Source organism: Sciurus carolinensis, chromosome 7 (assembly GCF_902686445.1).
Source record: "Sciurus carolinensis chromosome 7, mSciCar1.2, whole genome shotgun sequence".
Lineage (NCBI taxonomy): Eukaryota > Metazoa > Chordata > Mammalia > Rodentia > Sciuridae > Sciurus > Sciurus carolinensis.
The window spans coordinates 82,865,293-82,880,827 of NC_062219.1; positions in this window are offsets into that span (position 1 = coordinate 82,865,293).

A 15,535-nucleotide genomic window follows, 5' to 3' on the forward strand; every position below is an offset into this window, starting at 1 on the left:
ATGAGAAAGAAAAGTCAGTGAATATGGATACATTTCAAAAATTTTTATATTAATGTAAAGTTTTCTTTCCTTGATGTGTCTTTGTCTGGTTTGGTATCAGAGTGATACTAGCCTCATAGAATGAATTTGGAAGGGTTCCCTCCTTTTCTATTTCCTGGAATACTTTGACAAATATTGGTATTAGTTCTTCTTTAAAGGTCTTGTAGAAGTCATCTGAGAATCCATCTGATCCTGGGCTTTTCTTGGTTGGTAGGCTTTGATGACTTCTTCTATTTTGGTGCTTGAAATTGATCTGTTTAGATTATGTATGTCTTCCTAAATAACTTTAGACCAATATCCCTGATGAACATATATGCAAAACTCCTTAACAAAATATTGGCAAATAGCATACAAAATTATATTAAAAAGATAGTGCACCACGATCAAGTGGGGTTTATCCCAGGGATACAGGTTGGTTCAACATTCAGAAATCAATAAATGTAATTCATCACATCAACAGACTTAAAGTTAAGAATCATATGATTATTTCAATAGATGCTGAGAAAGCATTTGATAAAATACAGCACCCCTTATGCTTAAAACACTGGAAAAAATAGGAATAGTAGGAACATACATCAACATTGTAAAGGCTATCTACACTAAGTCCCCAACCAATATCATTCTAAATGGAGAAAAACTGAAAGCATTCCCTCTAAAAACAGGAACAAGACAGGGATGCCCTCTTTCACCACTTCTATTCAACATCGTCCTTGAAACACCAGTCAGACCAACTAGACAGATCAAAGAAATTAAAGGGATACAAATAGGAAAAGAAGAACTCAAACTATCACTATTTGCCAATGACATGATTCTATATATTTAGAGGATCCAAAAAACTCCACTAGAAAACTTCCAGAACTAATAAATGAATTCAGCAAAGTATCAGGATATAAAATGAATACATGTAAATCTAATGCATTTCTATTCATAAGTGATGAATCCTCTGAAAGAGAAATTAGGAAAACCACTCCATTCATAATAGCCTAAAAAAATAAAATACTTTGGAATTAATCTAACAAAAGAGGTGAAAGACCTCTAAAATGAAAACTACAGAACATTAAAGAAAGAAATTGAAGAAAACCTTTGAAGATGGAAAGACCTCCCATGTTCTTGGATAGGCAGAACTAACATTGTCAAAATGACCATTCTACCAAAGGTGCTATACAGATTCGATGCAATTCCAGTTAAAATCCCAGTGACATTCCTCATTGAAATAGAGAAAGCAATCATGAACTTCATCTGGAAGAACACGAGACCTTGAATAGCCAAAACAATCCTGAGTAGAAAAAGTGAAACAGAATGTAACACAATACAAGACATTAAACTAGACTACAGAGCAATAGTAACAAAAACAGCATGGTATTGGCACCAAAATAGACCAGCAGACCAATGGTACAGAATAGAAGACACAGAGACAAACCCACATAAATACAGTCACCTTATACTAGACAAAGGAGCCAAAAACATACAATGGAGAAAAGATAGCCTTTTCAACAAGTGCTGCTGGCAAAACTGGAAATCCATATGCAGTAAAATGAAATTAAACCTGTATCTCGGGACAAAGTAGGCCTGAATCTTCATCATGTTGGTTTAGGATCAGACTTCCTCAACAACAATCCCAAAGCACAAGAAATCAAAGCAAGAACCAATAAATCGGATGGACTCAAACTAAAAACCTTTTTCTCAGCAAAGGATACAATCAAGTACAATCAAGAATGTGAAAAGAGAGTCTACAGAGTGGGAGAAAATATTTTCCACGCGCGCTTCAGATAGAGCACTTATCTCCAAAATTTATAAAGAACTTACAAAACTTTACACCAAAAATACAGAGAACCCAATCAGTAAATGGGCCAAGGAACTGGACAGACACTTTACAGAAGAAGACATACAGGCAATTAATAAATATATGAAAAAGTGTTCAACATCTCTAGTAATTAAAGAAATGCAAATTAAAACAACTCTAAGATTTCATCTTACTCCATTTAGAATGGCTATTATCAAGAACACAAACAATAATAGATGTTGGCATGGATGTGGGGAAAAAGGCACACTATTTCATTGCTGGTGGAATTGCAAATTGGTGCAGCCACTCTGGAAAGCAGTGTGGCAAATTCTCAGAAAACTTGGAATGGAACCACCTTTTGACCCAGTTATCCCACTGGTAACTGGGATTATACCTAAAGGACTTAAAATCCTTTATAACTTATAATCCTTTATAATCCTTTATAAACTGGGTTTATACCCAAAGGACTTAAAATCAGCATACTATAGTAACACAGCCACATCAATGTGTATAGCATCTCAGTTCACAATAGCTAGATTGTGTAAACAACCTAGATGCCCTTCAACAGATGAATGGATTTTAAAAAATATTATGGCATATATACGCAATGGAATATTATTCAACCATAAAGGGAAATAATATTATCGCATTGGCAAATAAATGGATGGAATTGGAGAATATCATGCTAAGTGAAATAAGCCAATCCCAAAAAACCAAAGACCAAATGTTTTCCCTGATAAGTGGAGAATGATATATAATGGGGTTGGGGGTGTGGAGAGTGAGAGAAGAATGGGGGAACTTTAGGTTAAGTAGAATGAAATGAGGGGGGGTACGAAAAAATGGTGTAATGAGGCAGACATCATTACCCTATGTACGTGTATGATTACATGAATGGTAAAAAAAAAGTTTTTATAAAAGAGGTGTGAAATAGAGTAGAAACAAGAGGATAATGGTAGCAATGAAATACATTCACCTCTATAAAGTTTATGTATTCATACATTGTATTAGGGATATCTATGTGTATATATAGATGCAGATGTAGAAATGTAAGGGAATGAGAACATGAAGAGAACATGGGAGAAAAGGGGGAAATAATGTAATTAACCTACACTTACAGTCATTTCACTACATGAGAAGTTTAATTTTGAGTTCTTTAAGATTTGCTTACATAGGTCACAAAGCAAATCAGCAAGCGCAAAAAAAATAATAAAATCCCATGTATCTTACCAGTTCATCAGGGAATGAAGTTAGAAATCAACAGCAAGAAAAATAATAGAAACCACATAAACACGTGGAGATTGAACAATACTCTCTTAAATGAAGAATGGATCAAAGAAGAAATGAGTATAGAAATCAAGAATTTCTTAGAAATGAATGGTAAAAAAAGATACAGTATAACAAATTTTCTGGGACAGTATGAAAGTAATTCTAAGAGGAAAATTTATAGCACAGAGTGCAATGTTAAAAATTGGAGAGATCCCAAATAAATAATATTATGCTCTACCTCAAGGCCTTAGGAAAAGAGGAACAAACTAATCCCAAACCAGTGAAAGACAGGAAATAATTAAAACCAGAGGTTAAATCAATGAAATTGCAAATAAGAAAATAATACATAGGATTAATGCAATGAAGAGTTGATTCTTTGAAAATATGTGTATAAAATCAACAAACACTTAGCCCAACTAACCAAAAGAAAAAGTGAGAAGATGCAAAAGAACAAGATCAGAGATGAAAAAGGAGATATCACCACAAACCCTTCTGAAATACAGAGGATTATCAAAATCTATTTTGAAAATTTGTCCTCCAATAAACTGGAAGATCTGAAAGACACTGACAAATTTCTAGATACATATGACCTACCCAAATTGAATCAGGAAGATATAGAAAATCTAAACAAATCAATATTAAGTGATAAAATTAAAACTGCAATTAAAAGCCTTCCAATAAAGAAAAGTCCAGGACCTGATGGATTCTCAGCTGCATTCTAATCTTTACAGGAGAACTAAAATATGTTTTTCTATAATTATTCCATGAAATTGAAAGGGAGGGAATGTTTCCAAATACATTTTATGGAGCGAGTACAGCCCTGATACCAAAACCAGACAAAGACACATCAAGGAAGGAAAACTGCAGAACAAATATTACCGATGAACATAGATGCAAAAATCCTTAATAAAAATATTAGTAAACTATGTTCAAAAACACAGCAAAAAAGACAATATGCCATGATCCAGTGGGTTTCATTCCAGGTATGCAACAAACGCAAATCAATAAATGTAATTCACCACTTAAACAGAATCAAGGACAAAAATAACATGATCATCTCAATAGATGCAGAAAAGTCCTTTGATAAAACCCAACACCTGTTCATGTTAAAAATGCTGAAGAAGTTAGGGATTGAAGGAACTTACCTGAGCATTGTAAAGGTCATTTATGACAAACCTAAAGTCAACATCACGCTAAGTGGAGAAAAACTAAAAGCATTTTCTCTAAAATCAGGACCAAGACAAGGTTGTTCACTCTCATCACTTCTATTCAATATAGTTCTCAAAACATTATCCATGGTGGTCAGGAAAGGAAGGGAAATCAAGGGAATACAAATAGGAAAAAAAGAAGTTAAACTCTCTCTGTTGTTGACAATATGATTCTATATTTAGGAGATCAAAAAACTCCACGAGAAGACTTCTAGATCTTATAAATGAGTTCAGCAAAGTACCAGGATACAAGGTCAACAGCCATAAATCAATACATTTCCTATAATCCAATAATGATTCAGCAGAGGAAGAAATCAGGAAAACCATTCCATTCACAATAACCTCAACAAAACAAAATTAAATACTTGGGAATTAATCCAATCAAGGAGGTAAAAGAGATCTACAAGGAGAATTATGGAACACTGAAAAAAGAAATTGAAGAAGACCTTAGGAGATGAAAAGACATTCCATGGTCTTAAATAGGGAGAATCAATATTATCAAAATGACCATACTACCAAAAGTAATATACTGATTCAATGCAATTACTATCAATATGCCAATGACATTCTTAATTTGTCACTAGAATTAGAATTCTAATTATTCTAATTCTGATTAGAATTAGAAAAAAATTCTTAAATTTATTTTGAAGAATAAGAGACTCAGAATAGACAAACTAATACTAAGCAAGAAAAGTAACACAGGGGGCATCACAATATCTGATCTGAAATCCTGCAGAGCTGTAGAAAAAAAAAAGTATGGTATTGGCATCAAAATAAACATGTGGACCAATGGAACAGAACAGAAGACACAGAGGTAAATCCATGTAACTATAGCCATGTGATATTTGACAAAGGTGTCAAAAATATATTTTTGAGAAAAGACATCCATTTAACAAATGGTGCTGGGAAAACTGGATAGCCATTTATAGAAAAATGAAATTAGACCCCTCTCACTCAACTTGCACAAAACTCAAATTAGACCAGAAACTTTACAACTGCTAGAAGAAAACATAGGGTCAACATTCGATCATGTAGTTACTGGTACCAACTTCCTTAACCAGAGTGCAAAAAATAAAACCAAGAATCAATAAGTGGGATGCCATCAAACTAAAAAGTTTCTGCACAGTAAAGGAAATGATTAAGAGCATGAAGAAAGAGACTAAAGAATGTGAGTAAATCTTGGCCAGCTACTCCTTTGATAAGGAAGTAATATCCAGAATATATAAAGAACTAAAAAAAACTTAGCATCAAAAAAAAAAAAATCAAGTAATTCAATCAATAAGTGGACAAAAGAACTAAACAAACTTTTCAAAAGAAGACACACAAATGGCCAACAAATACATGCAAAAATGTTCACCATTTCTAGCAATCAAGGAAATATAAATCAAAGCTATCAAAACTACACTAAGATTTCATTTCACACAGTAAAAATGCCAATGATCAGGAATGCAAACATTAATAAATGCTAGTGAGGTCATGGGTAAAAAGGTGCACTTATCCATTTTTGGTGGGGCTGCAGCCTACTACAACCACTCTGGAAAGCAGTATGGTAATTCCTGAGAAAACTAAGGATGGAACTACTATGTGAACCAGTTATCCCATTCCTTGGTATTTTTCCCGAAAGATCTAAAATCAGCATACTATAGCAATATAGCTACCTTTATGTGTATAGCAGCTCAATTCACAGTAGCAAAATTATGAAATCAACCCAGATGCCCATTAATAGATATGTGGATTTAGAAACTGATCTAGATAGATAGATAGATAATCACACAAAATATAAGCACGCAATAGAGTTCAGCAATAAAAAGGAATTAAATTATGGCTTTTGCCAGTACATGGATGGAAATGGAGATTATCATGCTAAGTGGAATTAGGCAAATTTAGAAACTCAAAGGTTGAATAATTTTTTGCTTATATGCAGAAGCTAGAGTGAAATAATGGAAAGGGGGAAGGAAGGATAGGATAACATAAAGCACCAATCAAATATGACTTAAGAGATGAATGGAAGGAAGTCTAGTAGATTAGAGGAAGGAGAATGGGAGAGCAGAAAGAGGATGGGAAGGAAAAGGGGAAGGGAAAAGAAGAGGATCATGAAATTGAAATCAATTTTCATGCATGTATGAGTTTGTCAGGATTAACCAAAGTACTGTGTATAACTATAAAGCTCAAATAAATAAATAAGATTTGCTTACATAAAGCCCAAAATGTTTGTATTATATTACCTAAAGTTCTACCACTATTTAAAATCTTTATTTTGCTTATTTTTGAAGTAAGTTACAATAAGTTGTAGTGTTTGACTTACTGGAAGTCCAGTTTGAAAGTCACAGTTTTCATAAAAATCAGTACAAAAACTCTTTTTATAAGTGTTCATACATAATTTGCCTATGCCAAATCTCCCATTTAAATTATAGAATAACAAAACGAATAGGGCATGAGAGAATTACTGATTCAAGAAAAAAAAATAAATGTTTTTATTTGGAATTTAAAAGCATATATGAAACTGATGAAGATGCAAGACACAGAAATTGGTCAAGTGCATGGTAAGACCAAGAGAAGACATGCTTACTGAGATTCTGTGATTTTGAAATGATCCACATGGTAACCTAAGATGATATTTCATGATAAACTAGCAGGAGAAAGAAAATGAAAGTAATTGGAAACTAATAGTGGAGTCGGATTTGATCATCATAATGTAGAAAAATTTGACTTATTCTGAAGCTTGACTTGTCTAGAATAGAATATTTTACATTTGTATTATAGAAAAGTAAGTTATTTTGTGATAATCAATCTCATACTTACTTTTGATCACATTTTTTAAAAAATTATCATTCTTGTTTCTGCTTTTATGGAATTACTCTCCCTGGAGGAAAGGAATACTTCAAATTTATCTTCTCAAAATATTACATCCAGGAGACTTGGAATGTTACCTTTTTTTCTCACTTGGATATTGAACAATTGAAGTCTCAAAGATACCTGGAAATAACTTTGGCCATGTGGTTAATGGAAGATAAATCCTGTTGATGATGCAAAACTCCAAAGGAATGAATAGTGTGTTCCTGTTTCTGAACCTTAAAGTCTAGAACAAACTGTTTCAAATAGTGTTTGTAAGTGTGAGTTGTATTATGGAAGGTCTTGCCCAAGAAATGCAGAGTTTAGAGCACTGGTCCTATATTTTAGTATTAGTTATGCCATTAATTTTTCTTGTGAGCTCGTGGTGAAGTCATTTAGTGTCTTTGTTTTCATTTTATCCATATCAAGGATAGTGCGACCCATAGGATAACACATAAAAGGTTTCAAGAAGAGTTAGTATTAGTTTATATGGATCTGGCTAGTTGTGTAAACATGGTCTTCCATTCCAAGTCTCTTTGTCAAATGAGAAAACTGGGCTAGATTTTGTACTCCCTGTTCCCTCAATCCCTGGATCAGTCTTCCATTGATCTATTGTTTTGTTTTGTTTTGTTTTTTTCCCCAAGATTTTGAACTAGAGACAGAGTTGTCTATGTTTCTCCTATTCTTTTTCATTACTTCTTAGTGGTGACTACCAAAGCACACTTACACTTAGTTTTGTTATCCACGCTTATAAAGAAAACGATATTTCCTCAAATCTGTACTAATTTTTAGTTGTAATGGTTAATTGAATTGTCAACTTGATTGAATTAAGAGAATGCCAAAGAGGCTTCTGGTATGTCAATGAGAGTGTGTCTAGGAATGATTGGCATGTGGGACAAGCAACTAAACTAGAGACTCTCCCTAAGCATGGGAAGCACTGTTCAATAGGATGATGGCTTAGATGGAATAAAAGTCAGAAGAACAAGGAAGTAGCAGCAGTGCAACTCATTCTTCTTTAATGGGTTCTTGATTGCTGCTGTGATCACCTGAGGACATCAGACTCTTGCTCCTTCACTCTTCCAAAGCAGACTCTGCCAGTGATCCTCCAGGGAGTTTCTAGAAGTCTTTGGTCTCCAACTGGAGTAGCACCATTGAACCCTCTTTTTCTGAGACTTTAGTCTCTTGAACTGCAAGCTATTGGTTCCTCTAGCTCTCCAGCCTGCAGACCACCATTGTGGAGTATCCAGAGTCTGGTTGTATAAAACAATTTAATAAATCCCCTTTTTATAATCATACTTCCTGTTGATTCTGTTCCTCTAGAGGACCCTGACTAATACATTAGTTGTGACAGATAAACAAAATTTACCAGATTTTGATTCTACTATTTTAGAGAGTTTTTGAAATTTTATTTTCTTCATAGAAATTACTTGTTGAAGTCATTAATATTTAAAGGAAAGGCCATATGTGGCAATTAAATGAATTATGTTTTTGAGAGGATTTTAAAAACCAATTAGCACATCAGTAGTATCCAAAAAACTTGGAACTCAATCCCAAGGAGATGATTATAAAGCCTTAGTAAAAGAAAAACCAAACTACATATTTTATATATTAAATAAGAAAAAAATCTATCACCAACAAATGAAAAAGAGAGGACTTACAATTGAATGCAACTTTTGCTGTTAAAAGAATTTTATTTTTGACTTTTCTCAGAGATGAAGACATACATTTTAGGTTTGAAAAACATGTATTGATTTGTTTTCGCTTAGATTTGACTCACTAAAAGATACAAAAGAATGCCTTATTCTTGTGTGACTGAAATTTTCAGGGGTTTAAAACATAAAGTTGACAACTCTTACCAAGATGAATGAATTTGTGGGCTCCTTTCCTTTGAATAGTTTATTCTGGGAACGATCACTTTGTCTCCTTAGGTGATATAAGAAAAGTTATCTTCTGGCAGTGTGATGTCAAATGATGTTTGGAGGTGAATTTTGAAGTTTTCTTCTCACTGCAATTCTATGTATATTCTATTTGAATTATTTGGATCTTTCTGAACTCTTTTCCCCTATGGTGGTTTGTTGTTGTTGGTGGTGGTGTTTTTTTCGTTTTTTTTTTTGTTTGTTTGTTTGTTTGTTTTGGTTTTTTTGGTGAGGGGAATATGAAAGGAACTTTGGGGCTTAAGGTAATTATTTTCTACAATATTCCTGTCCAGGTTGCTATATTGCATCTCAAGAAAAAACTGGACATTTCTTGGGTAAACCAATTTGTGGGTTTTTCCCCCACACTTTTGTATTTGTGCATTATGGTTGTACATATTGATGGAATCTGTCATTTCATATTTTCAAACAGTACACAATATTACAATATAACAATATAATTTGATCAATATCACTTAAACCACTTTGTATTTTGAAAAGAATCACCTTCAATTTCACCTTGTAAACATTCTTTCCTGCTGAAAATGAAGGATTTGATTTTTGAGATGACAGACCCCCTACTGGAGAATGGAAGATCCTAGGATCATGTGTAACAGCTGCACAGTGATTCCCGATCATGTTGATTCCCCACGAATCCTCACAGAGTTTTCTTAATAGTCAGGCTGGCTTTTTTTGACTCGTGCTTTCTTTCGTTTTTCTTTTTTTTCTCTTTCTTTCTTTCTAGGATGAAAGTAGAATAATAAATAGAAAGGCACATCCTCACACATTTCTTTTCCCCAGTCCGATTTATTCTGCTCTGAATAATATGTTTTTATTTCTGTTTCTTCCTAAAAAGTGTAGGATTGTGTTTTGGCAAGTTTGGGATGTATGTTGTAATTGAATCTAGGCCTTATCATTTGTATTCAGTGTAAACTCCTTGCTCTTTTGTTTCCTTGTGTGTAAATGGAAAGACAGTACATAGCTCATCATAGACTGCTACTTGGAATATATAATATAGTGAACTTAAAGAATTTAGTGGTTTGATAGCACAGAAAGAGCAAGTGATATATATGCACTAATAGAATCTTTCTGCCTTCCTCTATCATTGTTTCTGGATAGAAGAGGATAGAGTAACATTTTTAACTATAAATTCAGCCTGTGAGTGAACCTTCAAGGCTATGTTTCTTTTTCCTGTGCCTGAAATTTTCTACTTCAGCTCCATCACCATCTCCATGTAGATAAACTGAAATTTACCCATTCTTGAGGCCTCATCTTAAATGCTTTTTGGTGTTTTGTTTCACTAAGCTAAGTTAGATTTTCTATTATGGGTTCCACTCATCAGAATTGTAATTAACTGAGTAATTATTCCCTTCTACACTATCAGCTGCAGGGGGACAGGAAACTATCTTTCTAGTTGACTGGTTTATCAGTAATTGCAGTGCATTAGGAGCTGGTAATAGATCCTTGTTGAGTCAGTCTAGTTCAAAGGAGGATGTCAAGGTCTTGTTTCTCATTTATTAATTCAAAGGCTATAGAGTTGTGTCCTGAGAGATGAAAGGTGTGCCTTCTGCTTTAATCTCCTGCCCTTCCATCCATCTCTTCTAACAGCTAGAGCAATTCCTCTTTTTCTCACCTGGCATAAGCAGAAGATCTGGTAAGCAACTGAAGCCTGCTTCTGTTCTCCTTTCAGAGAAGTCTCCCAAAGGCTATCTGACCAGCTGAGGATCAAAGTCTGCCTATCTGAGCACCTTTCCATCTCATCGTTCATCCCTGAAATTCTTGTCAGGGCCTTGCTATTTTCATTGCCAATGCAACTGAAAATGTGAAAATGGCATGGAGTAGAGAACAAAATTCTTTCTATATCCTCCAGGTCTATGTCTTGAAAGTGGAGAGTAGCTATGTCTCTGGGATCATCTCTACCCACTTTAAAGAATGTATAGACCAAGGGATCTGGATGTGGTGGTGCATGCCTATATCCCAGTGACTTGGGAGACTAAGACTGAACCTTTGAAACTAACCTCAGTAACTTAGTGGGGGTCCTAAGCAATTTAGGGAGACCTCTGGAAAGTAAAAATAAAAAGGGTTGGGGATATAGCTTAATGGTAAAACATCCTGGGGGCTCAAAAAAAAAAAAAAAAAAAGAGAGAGAAGAAAAGAATATATGGGTCAGAAACATTCTCTGGGCAGATAGAGCCCAGATTTTGGGACAAGTCTATTCAAATCAACTCTACAAACCTGCTCAATGTCAGTGTGGTTTGCAGTCATATGTAAGTCATTAATCTAGAAAATAATTTTCTAAATTCTAGATGTTCTCTTAGATGTTTTCTGCTTACTTTCCAGTAAGAAAAGAAGAATCTGAAAGTGGTTGGGTCACAAAGAAGTGGGAGCTCTTAACTATGTATTAAAATGCATGATTTTCGTTATGAAAATTCCAACTATTTAGATGAGACTAATTCTTTCATAAAATGTCTTACATTTTTGCAAATGACAGACCTACTTCCTTCTCTGCTGCATTTGAAAACCTCAGCTTTCATAGCTAGGGAAACAATGAGAACCACCAGAAACCTTGATTTTTTGCCTGCAATTAAGGAAGGGACTAAAGTTCTGTTTCTTTTTGAACTTATTCACCACTATCAACAGAAGTGATCATTAATAGCATGTTAGCTCCATATAGTGGGAAAGCTATAGTTTAGAGATTACATATGTTTTGGCCTATAATTTGTTATTATTAACACATCAATTGTACACATGAAAGAGGATCAGTGTGATATTTCTACATACATACATATAGCATGCATTAATCATATCCAGTCATCCTTCTTCTCCACCATGTACCCTGCCATCCATCCTAATTCCTAGGAATGACTATTTTTTCATTTAGGTTAACATTTTTGACGTTTCCACATAAGAGAGAGAACATGCAATACTTGTCTGACTGTGTCTGGCTTATACCATTTAACACAATGTCTTCCAGTTCAGTCTATTTTGCTGTAAATGACAGAATTTTATTGTACTATAAATATGTGGAGAATGATCAACTTTTGAAGGGATAGTGATTCTGTATATGCTTTATTTTTACTTCTCTGTAAGATTTTATCACTCTGGGATAAGGATGAGCTACAAGGGGAAATGGTCAGGAAACAATAAATTCCTTTATCTCTCCTACCAGATTTTAACTGCATGAACTTTGCAAGATACTTCTCTATTCTTCAGTTTCCTCATCTGTAAATGGCGGTACCTGTTCTGTAGGGTTATTCTAACAATTAGAATCAACACATTAATATTTAGAATAGTGTCTGGAACATGGTAAATGATAACTATCATAATTATTACCATTACATTTCCATGAAGGATTTGAGTGACTGTGTGCTCACTCAGTATCTTCAATCAAGTAATCATACAACTATATGGGGGGGTTTATCTTAATATTTTTAAGTGAGTCACAGACTAACAATTATTCTTTTATTTAATTACAAATTATATTCATATTTTAAGCTACTTATTAAAATGTTAACTAAAACCAATAAGACAACTCTAAGGTTCTATGTAAAGTAAAGTAACTTATCTAACCAACACTTTTGTAGTGCTTACACTATTTCAAATACTTACCTAATTCTCACAGCAAAACTGTGAGGTGGGCACAAATTTACCACTGTTTTCCACACAAGGAAACTATGTCTCAGAGAAGGTAAGTGCCTTCCGAGGTCATCTAACTAGTGACAGAGTTTGACTACCTAGATGATATAACCAAAGGCAGAATATCAGGGAGGGTGGACTCTGCAGTCACACAGCCTAGGTAATCCTGGCCTTGCCACTGATGTGGAGGTCAATGATGCTCCCTAAGTAAGGAAAATGAACTAACGACAGGATACTAGCACCTCTGGGATAAGCCTCTTAAAATAATTACACTTTAAAAATAACCATAGTTTAATTTGGAAACTACAGTAAAATTGCTAGAGAAACATGAGTACATGGGGATAAATCCTTGGTGGTGGTTCAATTTTCCATCAAGATTCTGATAGACAGCATCATTCACAGGACAGCCAAAGCATACAAAGATACTTCTTGGCCTTATTTTTATATTGTACTTGGCACACACTTTAATTTTGATGAATCACTCTGGAAAGAACTACAGCAACCATGAAGGTGCCATATGTTAGATATACTCAATATGTCTCCCTGTTATAAGTAGCTGTTCAATGATATTCATACCTTAAATATCAGACAGTTATAGCAATTAAGGAGAACCTAAGGTTAGAACAGATGGGTATGTTCTATTGCCTGGATTCTATATATTTTATTAATCAAAGTTTGTGTTTCAAGGCACAGAATGTGTCAAGAGAAATAATTGAAGCAATATAAAAATATAAGGGATCTGTAAACTGTGAAAGATAGGTTGAAGAAAGTTGATTCTGTAAACCAGGTTTTGTCTCTTGAATGCTAATATTGAGTTATTAAGAACAATATTCATCATTGCAATGGGATATCACTGATTCATACATGAGTATAGACTCATAATTGAATTTCACTTATAAAAGCAAATACACATTTCAAGGTAAAAAAATAATAATCCAAAAGCATATTGCAAATGATACTTTAAATTGTTCTGTGGTGCTATATAGTATGTTTGGTTTATGATAAGGATAAAGAGAAATAAAATCATCAGAAATGGAAAAATGGAATTTTCCATTTTTCCAAAACAGATACAGACTTTAATGGGGTCATTGATGGTTTTTGTGAGAAGAAACTTTACAATGGTCTTGATAGAGGATTGAAAGAGCTATGAATAGCCAAGTTTCTAACACAATGGAGAAGTTCAGCTGCCATTTCATTTTCCTTTCATGACAAAACCCATAACTGAGGTAAAAGAAGGAAAGATATGGTAAAAATCAGTTTGGGATGAGCAAAGTAAGTCTGTAGATTTGCTCAGCAATCTTAAGTAAAACCAGTAAGCCTTTGCAGAATTGATTTTATTGTTGCAAAAGCTTCAAGGCAGAAATGGTTCCCGTGAATCAATCGATCCAAGTTTATCACAAAAGCATTCAGACAGCCAACAGTAGTTTACTAAGTCCCCAAGGTAACGATGACTACAACTATTAAACCTTTGCCCTGTATAAAATATTTTGTTAAGAATGCACTTTATATATATGATGTGTCAAAATGCATTCTGTCATGTACAACTCTTTAGGACAAATTTTAAAAGAATGCACTTTATTCCCATTGTTATTTAATCTACACAACTACACAAATCTGATGCTATTTTTAATCCTCGTTTTAATGATCAATACTTTTAAACATTTTTAAAGTTATTTTATGTTTATTCCTTGATAATTACAACACCAAAGTCTTTTGTGAGTCTAATTTAATTTGATTGCTCTGTATAAATGTGTTCTTCATTCCCTATTTTTTGTTTCTCTTGTTGTTTTATGGAATCAGTACACAAGGGAAGCACAGTGGGACTGGGGTGAATAGTATTTAGTACAGAAACGTGCACATCTCCTCTGCTACTCTGTTAACATAGGCTTGAGCTCATCTAGTCATGAGTGCAGTGGATTTGGCATTTGTTGTTGCTATGTGTCCTTTCCGTGGACCACCTGCTTAGAATTCTAGCACTACTTTAGGGGAAACACTGGGTTTCCAGAGTGTTTTCCTGAATGTTTCTTATCCACTCTCATCATCCAGCCTTCTCTTTTGTTCTTGCGCCTGATACAAAGTCTTGTGATGCTCTTGCTTTCAACAACGGTAGACTGCCGTACTTGTTATTTTGGTACTCGAGTTCTTGGTTTTAGGGCTCACTTTGATCCAGCTTCAAAACTTAGGCAAGTTTGGACTCAAGGTTGGAATTCTCTTAGTTAATCACTAAGATGCCTCACTACCCATAGAAGCCAAGCTCTGCTCTGAATCTTTAGTGGGTCTTGAGTAAGAAAACATTTCCCACTCTTCTCCTAATCAGAGGAGACCTATGCTGGCCTGGTCCCAGGACAATTTCCCCCACCTCAGAACTAGAGAGTTTTTGGAAGTGGGGTTGTGCCATTTCTCAGCTTTATCTCCATCTTATCCTAGAAGTGATAGTTTGTGCTTCCATTATCCCAGCAACATAAGGCTTTTGTTCTATTGAGGAAAAGGTTTTGAATGGGGTTTATGACTTTTCTGGATGCTCTCCTTACTCAAGTCTGCACCCTAGGACAGGATTTATCTCGTATCCCAACATGTCCTCATACAGCAGAGGTGTTTGATAAAGAACCTGCAAGTATTATGAAGACCTCTACTGTCTATCACTCTCAGGGTTTTTAAGCTGTTGTGCAAGGCTCTATTTTGTCTTTATCCAATTGTTAAAAAAATGGATAAGTCCTTGCATGGCACTAGTTTCTCTTGCCCCCATGCTCCACCATATATGCTTGACTGTGTGTTTGTATCCCATCTGCTTGGCAAAACTTGACTTTCCTTAACCCAAGCTATTTTTTCCCCAAGACTATTGTTCTCTGATAGGATAA